The 22,534-nt window shown below is 37.4% G+C and overlaps 1 long non-coding RNA gene across 1 annotated transcript in view; it reads right to left on the reverse strand.

Annotated features, from left to right (window-relative positions):
* LOC122241317 overlaps positions 1 to 22,534 on the reverse strand; it is a 139,900-nt gene that overhangs the window by 11,666 nt on the left and 105,700 nt on the right. Inside the window, exon 2 of the long non-coding RNA XR_006221385.1 lies at positions 3,553 to 3,771. This is a non-coding gene — a long non-coding RNA (uncharacterized LOC122241317). The remainder of the gene's footprint in view (positions 1 to 3,552; positions 3,772 to 22,534) is intronic.

A 22,534-nucleotide genomic window follows, 5' to 3' on the forward strand; every position in this document is an offset into this window, starting at 1 on the left:
CCTGGAATAAAGCGGACACTAACAGCTATCTCTGATCTTCTTACTTGGTCTATTCCACCTATGATAGATTGATTTATATATAAATAACAAAATAGTATATGTGTCAGTGGCAACATAGATCTTAAAGTCAACTCAGGAGTGGAGAGCAGCTTGGACTGGTTGGTGAAGACATGCAAAGCAGGACAGGGTTTGGACTTAAAGCAGGGTGCAGGATGGATCAAGTCAGTCAGTGCAACATGTAGGATAGCCTGGAGCTTTGATGATACATTAAAACAGCTGTAAAAGTGGGTGTTTTTTTTTTCTGTTTTAAAAAACATCAACCGGAATTATTTAGCCAGATAGTGTTTGCATTAACCAAAAAGCAGCCCTGCCTGCATAGCTACTATTGGTTGAATTAGATGCAATCTAACTATCAAGTCTTGGTTCATTATGTGGGACAGATATTATATAAAAAGTGTATAGATTTTTATGAATAAATACTGTATTCTGCAGATGTGGATGTCTTGTTTGTAGATTATTAATTCATACATACATCAAACAAGTATTTCTAGGGTGTCTGTGTTAAACTCTAAAATGAGTTCTGAGGGCCCCAAGATAAAGAAGATGGAGTCCTTGTCATGAAGGATCCCAAAGTCATGTCAGAGTGTCAGACTTATTTTTTATTTTTTTATAAAAAGACTTAAAAAAATTTTTTTTTAATCCTATCAAGTTTATTTATTTTTGAAGGAGAGACAGAGTGCAAGCAGGGGAGGGGCAGAGAGAGAGGGAGACACAGAACCTGAAGCAGCCTCCAGGCTGTGAGCTGTCAGCACAGAGCCCAAAGTGGGGCTCGAACTTTTGAACCATGAGATCATGACCTGAGCCTGTCAGACGCTTAACTGATTGAGCCACACATTTACCTTGAGTGTCAGGTTTATAAACATACAATTGTAATACGAAAAGGTGGGGGCAATGATGAGACATGTCCAGGTATTTTGGCAGTATAATGTAATTCCTGATTCAATTCTTGGTGGGTTGTAAAAAATTTCAAAACTAAATCTTGAGTCAGAAGATAGTAAAGAGTTAGGGAAGCCAAACAGAGAGAAAAGGCATTCCCGGCAGAGAGGACACTGTGAGCAAAATCACAGTGGCATATAATATGTGTGTGTGGAAAATGTTTGTTGTTGTGAGAACATAAATATAAGGAGTAAAGAGTGATAGGTACAGGAGTAGTTCCAGCAGGCAATCTCAGAGGGCTTTACAGACTGGGTAAAGGATCTTGGAAACTAGATTCTAAAAATACAGCTTTTTAGGGGTGCCTGGGTGGCTCAGTCAGTTAAGTGTCTGACTTCAACTCAATCATGATCTCACGGTCCATGAGTTGGAGCCCCGCATCAGGCTGTGTGCTGACAGCTCAGAGCCTGGAGCCTGAGCCTGCTTTGGATTCTGTCTCCCTCTCTCTCTGTTCCTCCCCTGCTCACACTGTCTCTTCTTCAAAAATAAACTTAAAATTTTTTTTAATAAAATAAAAATACAGCTTTTTAATAAGTGGGTTTTGCACTTTAGAAAGATTATTTGGTGATGGTTATGTGAAAAGTGCATTTGAGGAAGAATACAGCAGTGGTTATTTTATTGGTGCAGAATGAGAGAGATAAGAGAGTGAACGCTGGCAGTCAAAGTAGGAATGCATCAGAAGATTCTAATTCAAAGGAGATTTAGACAATATAATCTGGAGGAATATAGTGATTTATTAAATGTTAGGATTGAGCAAAAGACAGGAGTGTGCACATCTCTGTTTCTAGCTTTAGTGCCCAATCGCTTATGTAATTACTTATTCTAGATCTACTCTATCATAAACTTCATAATAGCAGGAACTAGATATGCTCATCCCTTGCTATTTACAGCATTTCACAATTCCTAGCATGTATGGATGCTCAGTGTTTGCTAAGTTAGTGAATAATATACAATACAGGATGATGAGATGGTTTAAAGAGAGGAAAATGATGAAACTCATATTGGGAGGGTTGCTCATACAGGATTGCAAATTCCTATGAAATATGCAGATGGAGATAATAGCAGGTGTGCATGTATGTGGTCAACAGGGAGGAGCAGGTCAGAATTAATTAATTAAAATTCTCCAATAAGTAGATACCTTTTATATAGGTAGATCTGTTCTTTACTGATGATCACTGAAATCAGAACGCAATTCCTCATTGGTCAAGTGAATTTTCTTTTCCCCCACCTAATTGATTTCTAGACAGAAATACTCCTTTAGTACATTGACTAAAAGAGATTTTCAACTATACTGCTTAGATTCCTGCTCTATGAAAAACTATACAATCTGGGAAATAAGTCTCGGTTTCAGAGGTTTGGACATGAATTTTAATTTACCTCAGGAAAGTTCTAACTTAGTCCTGAAAGGGATAAAAAAAACAAAAAAAAAATTTCTTTGCATAGGTAGGGAAAAACAGGGCAAAAAGCAAAATAAATGCATTTGGAAACTGACCAAGACTGATGATTTCATGTTAAATGTTAATTTGAGTTGTACTCAGGAAAAGCTGTAAGTAGGGGTATTGGAATCTACAGCAAACCTGACATAAAATACTCAACCACATTGCCACCACATTCTCAATTTAAGACAATGAGGCTACAGAATCAAATACAAGCAAAGTCTAAGGTCATCATCAAAGAAGTTTCATCTACAGTGCTAACTCCACTTTGCTAGCAGTAGCTGTATTGATTAGTGATGTCTGCCATGGGCATGGGAGAGCAATTGATAGTACTTGGGTCACGTATTTGCCATTGCTGATGTAGAGAAAAACAATATAAATATAGATAGAATCAAATCAATCACTGAACCTCAGGAAGGACCTTATAAGCCATTTGATGGTGGGATTCATTTCACAACATGCATGTCAGATGGACATCCCATAGAGTCCTCTGAAAATAAAGGTGTTTCTCTTAAAAAGCTGATTTCATATTTGAACAACTATCATTAGAAAATTCTTCTTTAAACTAAGGGGAAAGCAGACTTATTTTAACCTTAGTCTATTGTCTCAAGTTGTTTTGATGATACAGAAAAAGCTTAATCTTTAGGGTGAAATAATATCCATAGAATATGCTCAGAAGTAATTGAATTATCTGACTTTTCTCTTTCAAAACATAGGAAATCATTATGTAATCAAAATGTTGATTTAGTAATCAGGCACCATAGAATTTTATCTCCTGCTATCCATTTGGACAATGTCTAGACTGCCCCTTTAAGAGATATATATTTAAGGCAATCCTGGGGTGTCCTTGCACGTTCATTTAAGGGATTTTTACCAATCTACATTTATTGAGACCTACTGTCTGCTTAGTATTAGGTTTGTTTTTTTTTAAAGGTAAGTATCTAGGTGTACCTGCCTTCATGAAGCTTTTCATATACCCTGCAATGGTTTCACCTTCTCTTCCCTTATCTGGAGCATTTCTAATTGATTAGAAATTAGTTACCAACAGTATGTTCCTGAATTTTAAGACCTAAGGAAGTTGTCCTCAGAAAAGACCCTTAAGAGTTGTCTTAATCTCACTTACAGTCAATGAGTTGATCCAGGTGTAGAGTTGTGTTCTTTTCTTCTCATTCTCCTTTGATCCCCAAAAGGAATCCATAAGGCTCTCCATGTCACAGTGCCCGGTGCTCTTGACAAGGTGACAACCATAGGTATTTCCTTATTAAAAGGAAGTCACATTTTATATTGCATGTTCCAATTCTTTCCTGACCATGCCTTATTGGTCCAGGGGTGGCCATCTAACCTAAAGAAAGACAATTGATAGGTTAAACCATAGCTTATAATATACACTGGTACAAAAGCTCTGTCCAATAGAGAATGATGATTTCATAGACCAAATAGATCCCTTTGAGGACATGAACTGTAGATATGAGGTGATGGTTGTTTAGTTGATTCTGGTAGAAGAAAAGGGAATACATCATGAAGAGTAGACCCAGGAGAAGAACTGAGTTACATTGGTGACAGAGAGCCTTAATGTAAGAGTGAATGGATGCCTGCTTTTTAAGGGCCCATTGAATTACCAGAGGTGTCCTTTGACTACTGGAGTTATTATTCTGTTTTAAAAATGGTCCCATCTTTATGAGGCTTGACCATAGGACTGATTCTTATTATCTATATTCCATTTGTGTACTTATATACAAAATGATTCTACACTCACACCAACTTTTAAAACAACGAGACTATTTCCTAATTGGCCATAAAAATTTACCTAAGGTACATTTACTTAGCTTATCTAAGGCACATTTACTCCAAACATGACAGAGAGTAACTCATCATGCAGCACCTTAAGAGATCCCAATAAAAGAAGATTCACACATGCAGCACTGTGCCCTAAGGAGTGACAGTGACAAATGACCGTGCCCAAAGGAGAATAATAAAAACTGTGACCCATCTCATATAAAGAACATCTGACACAAGCTTAAGAAAATAAAAAGCTTAGGAGCTATGGCAGCTAACTTCAAATATGCGAAGACTGATACAAAAAGAGGGCCTCTGATTTGTTCTATATGTACAAAAACAACAGAAATAAGATAAATGCATGGAAGCACATAAACATGTGTTTGTTTAAATGCAAGTATTACGGCATTTCAACCCATTCCAACACTATGATCGACCCCAATCCACCCCTCCCCTAGTGCTTCCTAAAAAGAATGGGCTGGATGCTTCATGTAATAAGTTCTCTGTTACTACAAGAGTTTTAAAGAGGCTGGGTGTTTATTTCTCTTTCATACTAGAGAGGCTGTTTCTGCATGAATGAGACATTGAAAGAGGTAAGTAACAAGTTTGCTTCCAATCCATGACTCCCTATCAAATGGCTTCTAGTTTTTAAAACTAAGAATTAAACTCATGAATAAATTTTCAGTGTTAAAGCTCAGATAAAATAAAAGCAGTAATTCTACTAGAAAAGTTGGACACCAACCTTAATCATAGACAAGAAAACCAAGCACCACCTAAAGAGAATAACTCACTGACATAAGATCATTTGTCTCTAAAGTTATGATTTGTGCAGCTGTTTTTAATTTTTAACAGATCTCCAAAGATGAAAAGGTCTATATTAGGGCAAGAAAGTGCCAGAAAAAAAGCTTTTTTTAAAATTGTTAGCCTTACTGCAGATGGAAAGGTATCAGGTTTTATCTATAAGCTTTAGGTCTGTTCTAATTCAAAATAATAATATTCCAAAATTATTCCAAACAGTATATTTGATAGATTAAAAATAATCTAGCAAGGTCTAAAGTGTTTCATTAGTTGTAGCCTTACGAAGCAAGAAAGCATTAGATTAGAAAAGACAACTTCAGTAGAATTTGTGGGCTGATTTTAATGTAATCGTTCAGTTGATGTAAAAATATTAACTAAGCTTATTAAGTAAAATTGCTATTGAAAATATTGAATAGTAATGAAGAATAAAGAACTCAAGAATTTTTATTTGGATAGAGTATAGCAAAGAATAGAAAACAGAGATAGGCAGGACATATGTCATACATATCCTTACTGGCTACTTAATGATGTTTGGGGAACTTATCCTGTGGGTTCCCAGACTCTCTCCATCTCCCAATGAAAAAGAAAAAAGTCTATATTCTATTAACAAGGTAAAGAAAACACCAACATCTAAGCCTTGTAAGTAAATGATTAAAGTTCACTAGCCCTTATGCCCTTCCCCTTTGTCCTTCTCAACTTCCTCCTCTTTCTTCCTCAGTTAACTTAGTATTTCAAGAGATGATATAATTTAAATGGTGTAGTGGTGGTCTTTAGGACTATGCACACATACTGTATCTTTTTCTTTAGCTCTGCCAGTAATTAGATGTGGCCATTTCTTGACCAATGACTTTGAACACAATATATGTATCACTTTGGGACTAGAGTATATATTTGCTGTGTTAAACCCTCTGGAACTCTCCTTTCTGTCACAGCGATATTAAGTTTCCCATTTCGCCGGGGTAGTGAATAAGTACAATGAGGACACAAAGGGGTATCTCTGGGTGACCCACATCACACATGCAGCATGAATAATTGGGGCTCGGGGAGGGGAATGAAAGACCAAAAAAACTTTGGAGTTGTTTTAAATATAAAGATCCTGGCTGATACAATTGTAGATATTAAAACTTGCTTCCTTAGGGAACATTGTTAAGTATGAAAAAAATTTAGGAAGGCTAGCGAGGGAAGGATTCTCCCTCCCACTCTGACCAGAGTATTGTGAATTGTGGACTTAGGAGTAAGATTGGATAGGTCTTTGACCTCTGGCTGTGTTAGTCTCTGATGAAGAGTGGAGAGAAGAGCCTTTAAGTCTGAACTTAAAAAATGTAAGCACTGCAAGACATCTTCAGGTTGGTGGCACCAGCTCTAGCCCACTGGGCTGAAAAACAATACTTGTTTGGATGAGCAACGTGGGAAATTTCCTGTCATTATAGAAATTAAAACCCTGCCTCAGTTTCTTTTAGCTTTAAAGTCCAGAGACAATCTCGTCCAAGTAGTTGTTGATAGAGAAGTATGCTTATAATAAAAATCCACTCTGCTCCATGTAAGTGCAGTGGTGGAGAGGCAAGCTTTTAGTGTCTAACACCCCTCCCACCATGAATGCTGGAGAATTAACTTTGAGAGGAAGAAAAGAAAATATTGTATTAAAAAATAACTAGGGATACTTTATGTGTAAGCAAAGAGGAAGAAAGTATTTATGAATTTGTGACTGAAGTTGTTTCTGAGTCCTGGGGTCCGCTGTTATCAATAGATGTAGTTCCCACAGAGATCAAGGAAATATAGAGCACTTAACAAGCCAATTGGAATGAGCATTGAACCTCATGTATTTGCATATTATTTTCAATAATTAGCCGACACTTTAAAAAACAAATTAAGAAGGCAGAAGCAGTTTAACTTAGTGGAAATAGCACTAGAGAGAAATTCAGCAAGTTTATGTGTTTGTCCTAGGTCTGCTACAGATTAGCAAGGTGACCTTGGGCATGTCACTAACCCTCATCAATACTCAGTTTCCCCAGTTGCAAAATAAGTGAGTTGGATCCAGATGATGTCTAAAATCCTTATAGCTACTGAGTGCTGAGATTCTCTGATCCCTTTGATTTGGGGTTTATTCCCTAGTCTGACATAAACTAGCTTGAGCAAGTCAGTTAGTATTTCTGGACTTCATTTGCCTCCTGAGAATAATAATAGCTTATCTGCCTGAAGGAAGGGGCTGGAACACATTATCTCTCAAAGTCCCTTCCAGTCCTAACATATTTTTCTATGAAATAAATATTTCAGGAGTTCATTATTATGTCTGTTAATGTTTCCACCAGTAGTGTTGATAGGAGCCATATGAATTTTGGGAGGGTGAAATAGCAGGGAAGTAAGAAAGAGAAGTTAAAAAGGAAGAGTAAAAAAAAGGATAAGATGATGAGAGATGAAAGATAAGGGTGGGGACGGAGAAGAACTGGCACTGACCTTTGCTTTATCTATTGTTTGAGATGCTTTCAGTTACAGAGTAAACAAAACAGCAGTAAAAACATGTATGACCAAAATCAAACTGGTAAAAAATAAAGAGAATTCCTTGCCTTGCAAATCTTATGGGTTCTGAAATAAGACAGCATCAGGCATAGTTTCAACTAGAGGCTCGTGGCTCATTGGGACTCCAGTTTTTCTCTAAATTTCTCTCGGAATTGATTTCAACTGATTGAGCAGTTGATTTCATTCTCACCCTTAATTCCCTCATGGAGGCAAAAATGGCTAAAGCATTTTCAGGCTTCATGTATACACATTATGCTGTCCACAAAGAGAGAGAGGAATTTTATTCCTGCATATAAAGGAAAGATGCCAGAATTCACTCCTATTTGACCAGTTTGGATCACCTCCCCAGCCCTGAACCAATCTCTCCAGTCTGAAAAGTTGAAAGCATGGATTCTAGGGATCTCTAAGCAGGAAATGGAGGGTATTAGGAAGGGAAAAGGAAGAAATAGAAACTGAAGGAAAACCAAAAACTCTCAATGGCGCCTTGAAAAGGGGCTTTGCACAGGATTTAGAATCCAATTACCTTGGGCCTGGTTGCTTACTCTGAATGGTGGAGGAAACAGATACCTTCTTAAAATGAGGGATCAGAAGTTATCAGAATGTAGGCTCCATGAAGGCAGGAATTTTTGTTTGTTTTTTACTAAAATACTGCATTCTCAGTACCTAGAATGTTAACATGCACAAAGAAAGCCCTGAATAAATATGAATTGAATGAATTAATAGTTCTTACTCTTCAGGTTTTCTTTTTTTGTTTAATGTGAGACTTAAAGTAGACAATGCAGAGAAAGCACTTGGTACAGTGCCTAACATAATAAGGTGCCAAGAAATGGTAGCCAACAGCAGCAACAATGTTATGGTAGTAGAGATAATAGTAATGGAGCAAAGAGCAGTATCAGAAAATTTTATTATATTCCAAAAGGTTAAAAGTATAGAAAAGACACAAAGCTCCAAAAATACAAGAACATTTCTCTTACAGACAGGAAGATGTAACCAAACCTTTTCTTGAAAAAAAGTCTATACTTTGAGTCTAAAAGTAATTCACATGTTATCAAAAAAAAATGGCAATTTCTAGAAATGACTAGCATTAATTCAATCACTTTGGGCTTAGACACAAATACTAGGTAAGACAGCTCTGAGTTAATACAAGAGCAAAACAATTAATAGCTGATATTTATTGAGTATTAATTATATGTCAGGCACTGTTCTAAGACCTTACATATAATAATTTAATTTTCCAACAACCTTAGGTGGTAGTAGAATTACTATTTTCATGATCAAGATGAAAAAACTGACATGGAGAGAGATCGTATGACTTGGCCAAGTTTACACAGCAGGGAACTGGCAGAGCCCAGGCTCAAACTCACACTATTTTCAGATCTTTCTCTTAACCACTAGGGTCTACTTTATATGGGCCATTCATGAGAAGCCATGCCACTCTAAGGGGCTTAAACTTTTTTTCTGAAAACAATAGACGGTCCTTTGAAGTTTTAGAAGTATCAAATCCTCATTAAAGTAAATAAATGTTTAATGTTCACTACATTCCTTTTAGTGTGTATAAAGAAAAAAGTTTATTCTTTTCACAGAAGGCATATAGGTAAACTTGAACTGGCATAGTTGAACTCAGCAATTGATAGTTGACAATAACATGAAAGTAATAATCTTTCACAAAGCACAGCAAATATGGTAAGTCCCAGTCAAGAATACATGTATCTCCACATCATCATGTATTTATCAGTCACTATATTGTGTATTTGGAGACCATCGTGTCTTTTACATCTAAGCTTATGTTAGAAATACTATAGTGAATGTGGGTGGGGGTGACAAAGTTTGGCTTATTTATTCCTTGGTCTGCAGTGTGCCCTCTCCCTATCCTTTCTCTCTGTGGCATCTGTTAGTAGAGGCAATTTGGGGGAGAGATGATTAACTTGATTCATTCAATTTGCTTACCTTCAACTCTACATCTGGTGGTGGTGTGGAAAGAACATGGATTAGGAGGTGGATAGACCTCATCTAAATCTCAGCTCTACTACTTTTCTTGCTGTAGGTGTGCACTGGTCAGTGCAATGAGTTCTGGGACGTGATCCTACCATTTCCCTCTTTCATCCCTTATGTTACACAAGGATTCATCAAGTGGGAACTCATAGAACCATATAGTCTTGAGTGAAGGAAAAACAGAGATGCTTTCTTTGTTTCTTGACCAAGACCAGCCGTGGACAGAAAGGCTATCACTTCCATTGACAATATAAGGGTATGTATTGTTCTTTTGAAGGAATGGGTTGCTTCTTTGGGGAAATGGCCTAAGGTGCATCTTAGTCTAAAACCCTGGATGGAGGTAGTGATTTATAATGCCCGTAAATATTAATAGTGGCAATTTTCTCTAATGCAGCATATTGCTGCCTGCCAAGTAAGACTGGCCAAGGGCTTGTTACAGACAAACTGATTTAGAGAAAGCAAGCAGCTCTCCCTTAACTCAAAATTGTTTCAAAACCTTTACACCAAAGTATGACAGCAACCAGTCTGAAGGAATCCAGCTGGAGAATGAATGATTTAGTTTTCCTTGGATTATCTGGTCTGTTTCCAGGAATGATTTTGGAGAATAATCTAAGATACTAGTGAGCTAACTCCCCGATACAGCAGTAATTGTCTCTAAACTCAGCATCATTACCTCAAGCATCTAGCAATGTCTTGCCAGGACATGTGCTCAATAAATACTTATCAGTGATTGGATTAATACCCTTGGTTGCCTGGTGTATGTTTTCATCAACTTTGGGGTAAAAAAAGGAGCTGGATATGAAAAAACTTATGTGACTTTGGACAAATTATTTAACTCCTACCTAATTACCTCATTTCATCTTCCCTATCAAGTGGATCACCAAGCCCTAACGTTCTTTCTCATAAATACTTACATTTTCCTTTGAGTTCTGGGCCTCATCATCTCTCATCTACTTTCCTCCAGCTATATCTTTCCTCCTTTGCATCCACCCTGCACAGGGCTGCCAGAATGATTTGATCATGTATCTTCTTCCACTTCAAATCTTTCAGTGACTCCCAAAAAGGCAGATTAGTGTCTCTTGGTATATTCAAATACAAAGAGGCCTGCCTTCCACAAAATGCTGTTTCTTCTAAGAGACCTTGATGGACCAGGGCCATCCCACTGAATCAGCTGACTCTGCACACTGGCATAGGGAAGGGAGCATCACCACCCCACCCCAATGCACACACACTTCCTTTTTTCCCACCATGGTGCCAGATATGGCCACAGTCTTCTCTCAATCTAGACTATAGTCTTATCAACTTGAAGGGAAACCCAAATGTCTTTTCCAATTTCCCCTGGAAGTTTGCATAAGAAACATAGCTGAGATGACGGCTTCCACTTTACATTTTGCTTTCAGCAAAAGAATATGCTCTGAGTTTTAAGCACTGAAGGCCCAGCAAGCCCCCAAATGCATTTTCCCAGGCATATTCCCCCTTCCATTTTTCTAACCTCTTACTATCATGGGAGAAATTTAATCCATATGTTTCTGGTTCATTTACACTTAACTCATCAAAATGTTGTGCTGTAAGAGTGATTTGATGTCAAAGAAGCCTTGTGGGCCTCATTTATACATGTCTTTTCTTTGAACCAGGAAGTTGAGGTTTGCCAGAAAAAGCAGAAATCAACCCTTTAAAGGCTCCTTCTTTTTCTAAAGTGAAACTTTAGAACTTCTTACAATGTGAGAACGTCTAAACCCAGAACACCAGGGTTTTATTGCTTAGACATCAGTGTGCCCTCTAATCCTTTTTCCTTTCTCTCCTTACCCCTTGCCAGACACTGTGCCGCCATTCTTAAAGAAATATGTGAGAAACAAAGAGTTAAGTGGAAAAATGGTAGGAGAACAGCAGACAAAAAAAAAAAAAAAAAAAATAGTGACATGGAATTTCAGAATCCTGAAACTCAAATCAAGTAATTGACAATGGAGGACTCCATGTCACCCAGGATAAACACATTTCCTTCTGATTTACAGAGCTAATAGAGATAAGTGCAACACCGTGTGGCTTACCCTGAAGACATTAATTAAGGCTGCTGTAATTGGGATATCTTTGTTGGTTGCCCTAGATCAGTGCTGTCCAGTAGAACATTCAGCAATGATGGGAATGTCCTATATATATGTGCCGCTCAATACACTAGCCATATGCAGCTCTAAGAGTACTTGAAACATGACTACAGTGACAGATAAATGGAATTTTCAATTTTGTTTAGTTTTAACTAAATTTTAAATTTGAATAGCTACATTTGGTTAGTGGCCACTACATTGGACAGTGCAGCTCTAGATCCTGCAGTGATGAAACAGCTATAGCATGCGTTGTGTTTTAGTTAACTATTAAAATATATAGGACCTTTATCATGCAGCATGGATAAATCCCTAGCATTAAAAAACTTAGCCCATAGAACTGTCTTAATAAGGTTGGATAAACCTAATTGAATCAAGAATATATACCAAAATCTAAGAACAAGCCAAGCTAAAGTTTCAGCAGTTTTCATTTAGTAATAGAATAATCTCTTAGAAAGTATTATTGTCTATTGTATGGAAATCAATTAGATTCAGATGGCTTTATGATTACAGTGATTTTAACTGAAAAAAAAAACAGGCTTCTTTGGGAGTTAGTGTCCATGGGATGGCCAGTATTTTAGTTCTATGTTGTGTTCCTTTAATTATTTTCAGACTACTGATGAGATAGATAGATGAGACTTTGGTAAAATGTGGACTTCACTTTGAGATGAAATAGTCCATGTTTTCACAGATATTTGAATATAACTCAAAAGGTTCATGACCATTTCTAATAGCTGAAAGAATATCATGTCTTAAAGTTGGCCTAAGGTCTGTACAGTGAAGCTCCAATCTTCAATACAATAGAGAGCTAAAAAGGGGACCAGTAATGAGTCAATATATTATTGGTCTATTTCAGATAAGAAAACTTTTCTTACTGGCTTATAAGTTGGAGAGAATTAGGCATATTGCTGTGGTTAGTAGCTTGAGTGAGAACCATAAAATAAATGAAGTGTTATTTATTTTCAAATGCTTTTTAGACCAATCACTAAGAGTTAAGAGCTTTGGGGGCAACCCAGTCCCCCACACAGAACCTCTTCTACTCCATTTAAAAATTAGCCTGTCTTTTTCTCTACACATTATAATTCTGGCCAAGTTATAGAAAATATGCTGACTGTTTTTGGCTAGTAAGTATTTGGAAAAATTTCAAAATCATTCATTAGGAAAAGCAGATGCTACTTAAAATGCTTTGAGATGTTGAAGAAAAATTACAATTATGCCTGAGTCACAGGGGCTCAAGAGTCACCTACCCTCCTACTATATTTCCAATTAACTAATTAACTATTTCTTGGGCTCCAATCTTATGCAAGGCAAGTGATAAATGCAGCTTTTGTTAAATATCTTCAAACTTCATTCATTTATCTATCTGTTAATTCAACAGCAGTTTTTGAGACCTTGAGCCTGTGTTCTGCTATGCAAAGCCAAAGAAGAGATCATCTCTGTACTACGGGACTCAATCATTAGTCTCACTAGACTGAAAATGTGGGACTACTTATTCTCAATATTGCAACTTGGTTATGTCAAAAAGTCTCAACCAGACAACCGTTTTTTTTTTTTTTTCAACATGCCTTGGAAAGAACTTCTGTCAGTTATGACAGTATAGTTCTTATTTCTTTCTCAGTCAGCAGTGACCATGGAGATCAGATGACTGTAGTGTTGAGCTGTGCTGCCTCACTTTCCCCCTGGGTGTCACTATTAGGGAGGCTATGAACAAAAAACGTTTCAAAAGGTTGTATATTGTATTATGGATACAGTTTCCTGGACATCCTCCAAACGGCATTTCCCAGTATCACTGTTTGGTGAACAGAAGTTCATTGAAATTATAGCAGACATAGGGAGTACTTACTATAAATCCCTACTTGTTGCTAAGAATGTTTTTGTTCCTATTTTGTCTATCACTGTAGGTACTAGATTTTGGACATATTCAGGTAAAGTCTGCTATTGGGATGGGAGCTGGCATTTCTAAGTGCTAAGTATGGGCCCAACACTATTCTAAGTGTTTTACCTGTGTTTATCATCTTAATCTATTGCCATAAAATTCCTATGAATTTTGCTGTTCATATTCATACATTTTATCATTTTATGAAAGAAAGAAAGAAAGAAAGAAAGAAAGAAAGAAAGAAAGAAAGAAAGAAAGAAAAAGAAAGAAAAAGAAAGAAAAAGAAAGGAGAGAGAGAGAAAGAAAGGAAGAAAAAGAAGGAAAACTAAGGTAGGGAATTGATGCGAATTCACATAGCATGTAATCTAAGGAGTTAAAGTATGGCCTTGTTACATGTCTTGCTTTCCCTATACACATGCTTTCAATCTCTCCTACTATACCTTATGCTCAGTACAAAGTCTTTTTAGTAGGAAATTATTAAAATGACATACTTTTTCAGATAACATGTCTGGAGAAACCATTTCTAGGAAATTTGTAGTTCTCAAAATATATTAAAGTTATACTAAAAGGTAAATATTTTTTATAAAATCCCAATATAAATATTTTTGGAGAACTGTGGATGAAATGCCCTTTAGAGAATTCTTATCTTGTTATAAAGTTGAAGCAGAGACATACACTGAGGTTAATATTATTAATGATCACAAGAGAAGATGGGCCTTGATGAAGTCACTAGCTGAAAATGCTAATAAAAACTATAAAATATTTACTGGATGCTTACTACATGCTGTATATGACACTTTGTCATCATTATCTCTGGAGAGCACAGAGAAAAACTCAAGGCCAATCACATAATGATATCAGCAGGACTCAAACATTGTTCTATCTAGCTTTGGAGTACATTCTCTCAACATTCTACTGCACCACCTTGAGACTGTAAGTGGGAATATCTTATCGGAGGTCAAGAACTGTAGGAATATAAGAGTTGTCAGGCTGCAAACCTATAAACCTCATTTTCTGAGTAATAGCCAACTGGGTACTTCAGAATATTATGTGGATGTACCCTCTTCCTATAAGGATTTCTCAACAGAATTCATCACCTGACTGGAGCCCAAAATCACTGCTCCTAGATGGAAGGGAATAAAAAATATGCAGCTATAAAGTGAGTTCCTGACTCAGCAGAGAATAAATACCAGTTTGACAGACCTTTAACTTCTTTACAGCGGCAGGACATGACACTAGAGAGGAAAGGAAGTTTAAGGAGAGCAGGAGAAAGATCAACCTGATTTAGAATCACCATTTGTATTCCCTGTAAAGATTTTAAGGCCTGCGCCACACATCAGAAGGTCCAAGGGTCCTCACTGTCTATGGCTTGAAGTTTAATGCTATTGCCAAGAACCAACTGGCATCAGTAACTGTTACCTAAAAAACTCTGATGGAAAGTGTGAACTAAGAGGCATTCATCCATTCAGAAGGACCATAATTTTATAAAAGGTAGTTAGCATTGGCAGGTGAGCCATAATATAGCTGACCTTCAATCATAAATCAAACAGCAGGTAGAAAACCCACTGGACAATATATCTCCTGCCACCAGGTTGCCCATAAAATACAGCATACTTCCCTGGGTAATCACGGATGGATAAAACAGCATGCTGTTTATATCATCCCTGAACTTCTGAGTTTGACTGAAATGAAAATCTTTGGTAATCTTTACACCCAAAAAGCTTTGCTCCTTGGGTGTACTGACATGTCAGCATCTGTATTAATCCCACAGCTACAGACCAACGTCTGAAACCACTCACTGCTCTAAAAAATAGAAGGCAGTCTTCAGGAGGAACAGCTTCTCCAAAGCTCCAAATGAAATGGTCCCAGTTTAATGATCCAAAGAGAGAGACTGATTTGTTTCTAACAATATCAAAGGCAAAGAAATCATTTACACTTGTAGCTCTATGCCCTCATTCATCAAAGCTACACATCTCTGTACCAGAGTTCATATTTTCAAAAGATGGGCTTCCTTTCTTTATCAAATATTCTTGCTGCCCATGTCCTATGTGCTGATGATACAAAGACAAATAAGATAACTCCTATCCAGCCATTTAGAGGCTTACAGGCAAGGAAATTAATGTTCATCCTAGTCATCCACTTGATTTTCAAGTTGGTATCGCACATTTGGGTGCCTAAACAGAGTATTCAGTTCTTTCTGGAAGTGGGGCAGGAAAAATGTTCAGAGAGGAGGTAAGGTTTATCTGAATGTTATTAAATGTGGATGAGATTACCTAGTAGAAAAATGGGATATGAAAGTCATTCCAGCAGAGAAAGCTACATGAGCAAGGGCAGACATATAACATGTTAGGAAAGCTAACAGCAATTGGTGTAGCTACAGATAGCCTGTGACATGTCGGGTGTGAGATAACGCTAAAAAGAGGCTGGGGTCAAATCATAGAAACGTTAGGCCAATGAATGTAAACCTTGTGATTCACAGGAGAACGTCATGCCAGTATATTATAATTTACTAAGTCTGGGGTGGAAGCAGAGAACCTATATTTTCAAAAACACCCCCTACCACCAGCTAATACAGATGTAGCAGGTCTTTTAAAGAGTTTTAGCAAGGAAGAAACATGGTCTGATTTAGATTTTAGATAGATCATTCCAGTAATAAGCTAGAATACAAATTTGAAAGAGGATGGACTGAAGCCAAGGATACCCTCTTAAGTAATCATTTATTACTATACATTTGTGATGAGAAACTGATGTTTAGAGAGGTTAAGTGACTTCCCCAAATCAGTATAGCTGGTTACAGAGGCAGAATTTAAAAGAAGGTCTTTCTCATTTCAAAACCTGGGCTTAGAATGCCTGGGTGGCTCAGTCGGTTAAGCATCTGACTTCGACTTGGGTCATGATATCACAGTTCGTGAGTTCGAGCCCCACGTCAGGCTCTGTGCCGACAGCTCAGAGCCTGGAGCCTGCTTCAGATTCTGTCTGCCCCTCCCCCATTCATGCTTTCTCTGTCTCAAAAATAAATAAACATTTAAAAAAATTTTAAAAACCTGGGCTCTTTCATTATATTATGATGTCTTATTTACCCCATGGCTGAAAGAATACTAAGATGGCTAAGTTTTAGCTCAAGGGGTTAATAGCAAAGGAAATCAACTCTGGCCAGTTGAAACACCTAAAATAACAAGCACAGGGGATCACATGACACACACACACTTGTTGGAATGGACTTTCACTGATTAGAATTCAATTCTCCAACCCTCCTTTAATTCAAGTGCAGCATAATCGAAACTCATTTGACTGGCATCACATACCAGCAGACAATTAGAAAAGTGGTACATACATTAAGCATATTGTCCTTTACTGGCTGCATTGTGATGTAGAAGAGGAATCAACAATGGCTATGACTAAAGGTTAATAATTTTGGCTTTCGCTAAATTAGGCTCTCAGTTTGCATGATCTCATAAATATCACAAGAACTTTATGAAGTATGTAGTATTAATCCTATTTTTTTCTTTTTCAGCTTTCCATTTTTTTCCAGCTACATTGAGATATAATTGACAAACATTATGACACACAATGTGATGATTTGATCTACCTGTACATTGTGAAATAATTACCACAATCAAGCTAACTACTTCTATCACCTTACATAGTGATCTTTTCATGGGTGTGTGGTAAGAACACTTAATATTTACTCTCTTAGCAAATTTTAAGTATACACTATAGTAATAGTCAGAATGCCTTACATTAGACTCCCAGAACTTATTCATCTTTTACTGAAAGTTTATATCTTTTGACTAACTTCTCCCCATTTCCTCCACTCCTCAGACCCTGGTGACCACCATTCTACTCTCTGCTTCTGTGAGTGTAACTTTTTTTTTTTTTTTTTTTTTTTTTTAGATTCTACATGTGAGGAAAAAATGCAGTTGTCTTTCTGTGTCTGAATTATTTCACTTAGCATAATGTCCTCCAGATTCATCATGCTGTCACAAATGGCAGAATTTCTTTTTTTATAACTGAATAATATTCCATTGTATGTATGCATATGTTTATCCTTTTATCTGCTGATGGACATTTAGGTTGTTTCCATGTCTTTCTAGTTGTGAATAATGCTTCGATGAATATGGGAGTGTAGATATCTCTTCAAAATACTGATTTTATTTCCTGTGGATATAAACCCAGAATTGGGATTGCTGGATCACATGGGTATTTTTCAACTTAAGAAAGCAAAACCGAGAGAGGTTCAGTAACTTCCTCAAGACCACATACCAACAGCTGGACACACACCTCAGTCTGACTCTGAAGCTTCTTCTTTCCAGTTTCTTACAGTCATTCCATTTTACAACAATCTACTTGTGGGCCATTGCTCACCTAGCATAGCCTATGGGGTCTCTGCCACTTTAGTGACCACTTAACGACTATAGGTGCCAGATTATTTATATTCAATTTTTCCTTGAAGTTTCTATGCTTGTCACACACGAGACGCTTTTCTGTTCAAGGGCAGTAGCATACGCCATCTGTAATATATGTCCCTAGGAGCATGTGGAAAGGGGAAAAGGATATGCCCTTTCTAAACCATGTGAAGTACTTCATTGGAAGGGTTTACCAATTACAAGTCCAGAGGGTAAGACTAGCTTTCCCTGACTAAGCTGTTAATTCCTAGAATAAGAATTACATCTTCCCAAAGTCTGAGAAATCTAACAGATTACACCCTTGGTGCCAATTATGTTTAATCCCTTCATTCAACAAATATATAATGAACATCTATTATGACCACACCCTGGGAATGGCACAGTGCATAAACCAGAGAATCTGCTGCTAAGGAGCTTCATTTTAGTAACTGATTGTCCTGGCATAGCAGCATGAAGGCAAGCTATCATTCCTTGTTGTGGGCATGGTTACTAAGGGCATGAGGAACACACATTCGCCATTTTTAACCCAGTTTCCAGGCTTGTGGCAGAGAACTGATGTTACTTTATTTCAGACTCCTTGTGCTTTACAGAGCCAGCAACACATAAGTTATGCCATGCATACTTGTTGAATGAATGAATGACCCACAGAGATCTATGTATATTTTTGTCTGATGACTCTGTTCCTAAGCAGGGTACCACTTTTCGTGAGAATCTGGCTGAAAGGAACTTTGTCAGTGTGTGGGGTATTATGGAGGGAAAATAACCTGAGCTATTTATGCAAAGGGCCTATTTTTGCCTGCAGCCTCCTATATCTTCAGGTTCACAATGGCCTTGTTCTCAAAGACAAACACAGGAGACCCTTTGGGACAGGAGGCACACATTCAGGTAACAGTGAATGCCCTTCAAAACAGAAGTGCTCTTTTCTTCAATCACTCCACCTCTCTTGATCATTTGCCAGACATAGTGCTGGGCACTGAGAAATCTAGTGGTGACCAGGACAATATGCCCTCCCTTGCAAGCTATTGGGAGAGAAATAATCCTGATAGCTAACATGTATTGAGCGCTCAGCATCTGAACTCCATTAAACACCTAAGGAATCTTATCAGATAGATGGTATTATCTAACAATGAGAAACCTCAAGTAGATTGGATAATTTGCTCAAAGTCACACACAGCTCACATGTAGGATCATAATTTATAGATATGCAACACAATAACCCACATGCTTAGCTAGGATTACACAGTGTCCCATCACAGACTACCTCTGGGCACATGCTCTACTGGGCCAACAGAGCCAAGATGTCAAAAGCCAGATTGCCTGGGTTCAAGTCTTGCCCCTGCTACTTGACAATGTATTTAGCCTGTGTCTCTGTTTTTTTCCCCACAAACACGGATAATAATAATAGTACCTTACTCAGAGCACTGTTAAGAATATTGTGAATTAACAAAATGCTCAGAATATCTAGATACTCACTTAGTAAATGCTAGCCCTGTTTCTTGGGGCAATGATTTTTCACTTTGAAACAGGTTTTGGTGATGGCCCTGTTGGCAGGGGTAAAAACCAGAATAGAGAAGATGTTTTCTTTCCTGCATGTCTCAGGGACTGAGTTATTAACCTTCCTAAATCTGAAAGGAACATCAGACTCAGTTTATAGAAGCAGTTAGGGAGAGAGTAAATTAGTGCTGTCCCTACCATTTTGTGAGTAAAATCTGTCCTTCCCACCTAAAAACCACTAAAAAAAAATTCCCTCTAAATCTACTCCATGTTTGGTTTTCACTCTCAGTAATGAGCACACCTGGGCAGATACATACTGTCAGTTTATTAAGCACCTCACAAGGTCAAGTGATTTTACAAAAAGATTTAGGCATATTCTTTTTTTTCAAATTTAAATTGTAGTTAACACACCACACAGTATTGGTTTCAGGAGTAGAAAAAATTCAGTGACTCATCATTTACATACAACACCCGGTGCTCATCACAAGTGCCCTCCTTAGTACCCATCACCCATCTAGCCCGTCTTCCACCTACCTCCCTCTATCAACCCTCAGTTTATTCTCTATCACTAAGAGTCTCTTATGGTTTGTTTCCCTCTCTCCTCCTTCCCCCTTTCCCATATGTTCATCTGTTTTGTTTCTTAAATTCCACATATGAATGAAATCATATGGTATTTGTCTTTCTCCATTGACTTATTTCATTTAGCATAATACATTATAGCTCCATCCACTTTGTTGCAAATAGAAAGCATTCTTTTTGATGGCTGAGTAATATTCCATCATATACTTACACCACATCTTTTTATCCACTCATCATTTGATGGACATTTGGGCTCTCTCCATAGTTTGGCTATTGTTGACAATGCTGCTATAAACGTTGGCATGCATGTGCCCCTTCAAATCAGTATTTTAGTATCCTTTGGGCAAATACCTAATAGTGCAATTGTAGTGGATTGCAGTCTAGTTCTATTTTTAACTTTTTGAGGTACTTCCATACTGTTTTCCAGAGTGGCTGCACCAGTCTGCATTGCCACCAACAGTGCAAGAGGGTACCCCTCCAAAGTACTTCACAGATCAAGTGTTTTTACCAAAAAAAAAAAAACCCACAAAAAACAAAAACAAAACATCAACAACCCCTCCCCACAAAGAAAAACACTTCATCACTTTCAATTCACACTAGGGCTTTTAAAATTTCCAGAAACATCAAATCATTTTAGAATTCTAATTTAGCTTATTTGTAAGATTATTTCTCAGGATGACTTTTTAAAAATTCTAGGATTTCATTTGTTCCTGGTGTGATGCACTGAGTTTTCACTCTTTGGTGGGACTGGACAATAGTAAAAGGCAACCTAAAGCATGTAATAGTGATATAAATTAACAAATTTCATTCATGGATCAGAGACTTTAAAATGTAAGCAGAAATTTAAAAAATCTCTAGAATCTTCAGGCTGAGGAAATTGGGCTGCCCATCACAAATGCTTGGACAGAAGAAAAATGTGTAAGTACATGTATGCACGTGAGCATTCATGTTAGCAACACACATGTGGGTATACATGTGTGATCATGCATATATGAATGGATGCATCCACATACTGAAGTCAGACTTGGTCAGAGAGCTCTTTGTGTATGTTAAAGAGGGAGAGGAGCTAAATCACTCTGTAATCACACAGTGTGCTTATTAGTCAAAAGGTCATAAGATATCGGAGTTTGTTAATTAGATGGAAACTTTAAGGGGCAATTGTCATATCTGTTATGTTTTATTAGTCAATTACTAGGCTACTACTCACTATACATAAATGACTTAAAATTCTCTTTAAAACCCTGAGAAAAAGCCATTAAATTTCTCACTTTAAAGAAAATGAGTCTCAGGTTGAAGACAGGGTTTGAATGTAAATTTCAATGGCCCCAAAGCCTCACTTTTTCTACAAAACCCCCCTACTGGGTACAGTCTCTGTACCAGAGACTCTGTAACAACAGTATCAGTTGTGATGCTTAGAAGTTCCTCTGGCAATAGGCTTTCATAGGCTTAAAATGTAGGAGAGAAAAACATTTTTTTAAATTAGGTATATTATATCTGATAAGCAACAGCTAAAGAATTAAAGGTAGACACAATCATCAAACATGCTTTGAAAAGTCAGCAGGTTTTCATGAAGGCTGTTGTAATACACCTATGATCTACAGCTTGCCTTGAGCACTACCTTCCAATTACCCAGTCCGGTATTTCTATCTATTTTTAAAATATATCTTCACTAGTCCCTCTCTTCCAACCAAGGCACTCAATAAATATTTGTTGAATGAATGTTGAATGAGGGTAGAAAAAAATAATTCAGGGGTCATGGAATAGCCTCATGAATTTTACAGTTTTATTTCATTGATCTTTTTGAAAAATACTCTCATAAAGGCAACATAAATGGCATTGGATTCAAATGAATGAGATTTGATATTCTGCAAAGAAACAAAGCAATGAACCCCACTATAGTATAATTTGTGTTTTCTCAGTGAGATCCCAAGGATAGAGCCTTATTGTATATTGTATTAGAGTAATGCTAGCTGCTGTAATCAATACATTCCAAATTTCAATAACTTAACCCAATAAAAGTTTATTCCTCATTTGTGTAAGAGTCCAGCACCTCTCCTCCTGTTCAATGTACAGTTTTCCTCCATGTAGTAGTTCAAGGACACAGCCCCTATAGTTTTGCAGCTCTGGCCTCCAAAATGGCTTCAGGGTCAGATGAGGAAGAGTGAGAGCAAAGATAAACCTTTAAAGCTTCTTTAAAACCCTGGCTCAGAGCAATACACATCCTTTTCACTCACATACCACTAGACAGATATAGATCATGGCCAGGTCACACAAGCAAAGTTGAAAAAATATAGTCCCTGCTGGAGAAGGGGGGAGACAGGAAGCTTCCCTAATAATAACTCCAAACTACCGAAGGGGAAATACTAATTTCTGGTAGACTCTCCCGTCCTATATTCCCTGCATATATCTAGACTCCTAAGGGACAGTTGAAGTTACCACCTGTTCCAAGAATTGTATTATATTCTTCTCATATGTTATCCCACTTAATCTCTCTGAAAGCTCTGTGAATTATTATCCTGACTTATTAGAAAAAGAAATTGAGTTGGGGCGGGGTGGGGGGGAGGGTGG

This window comes from Panthera tigris, chromosome C1, assembly GCF_018350195.1.
Source record: "Panthera tigris isolate Pti1 chromosome C1, P.tigris_Pti1_mat1.1, whole genome shotgun sequence".
Classification (NCBI taxonomy): domain Eukaryota; kingdom Metazoa; phylum Chordata; class Mammalia; order Carnivora; family Felidae; genus Panthera; species Panthera tigris.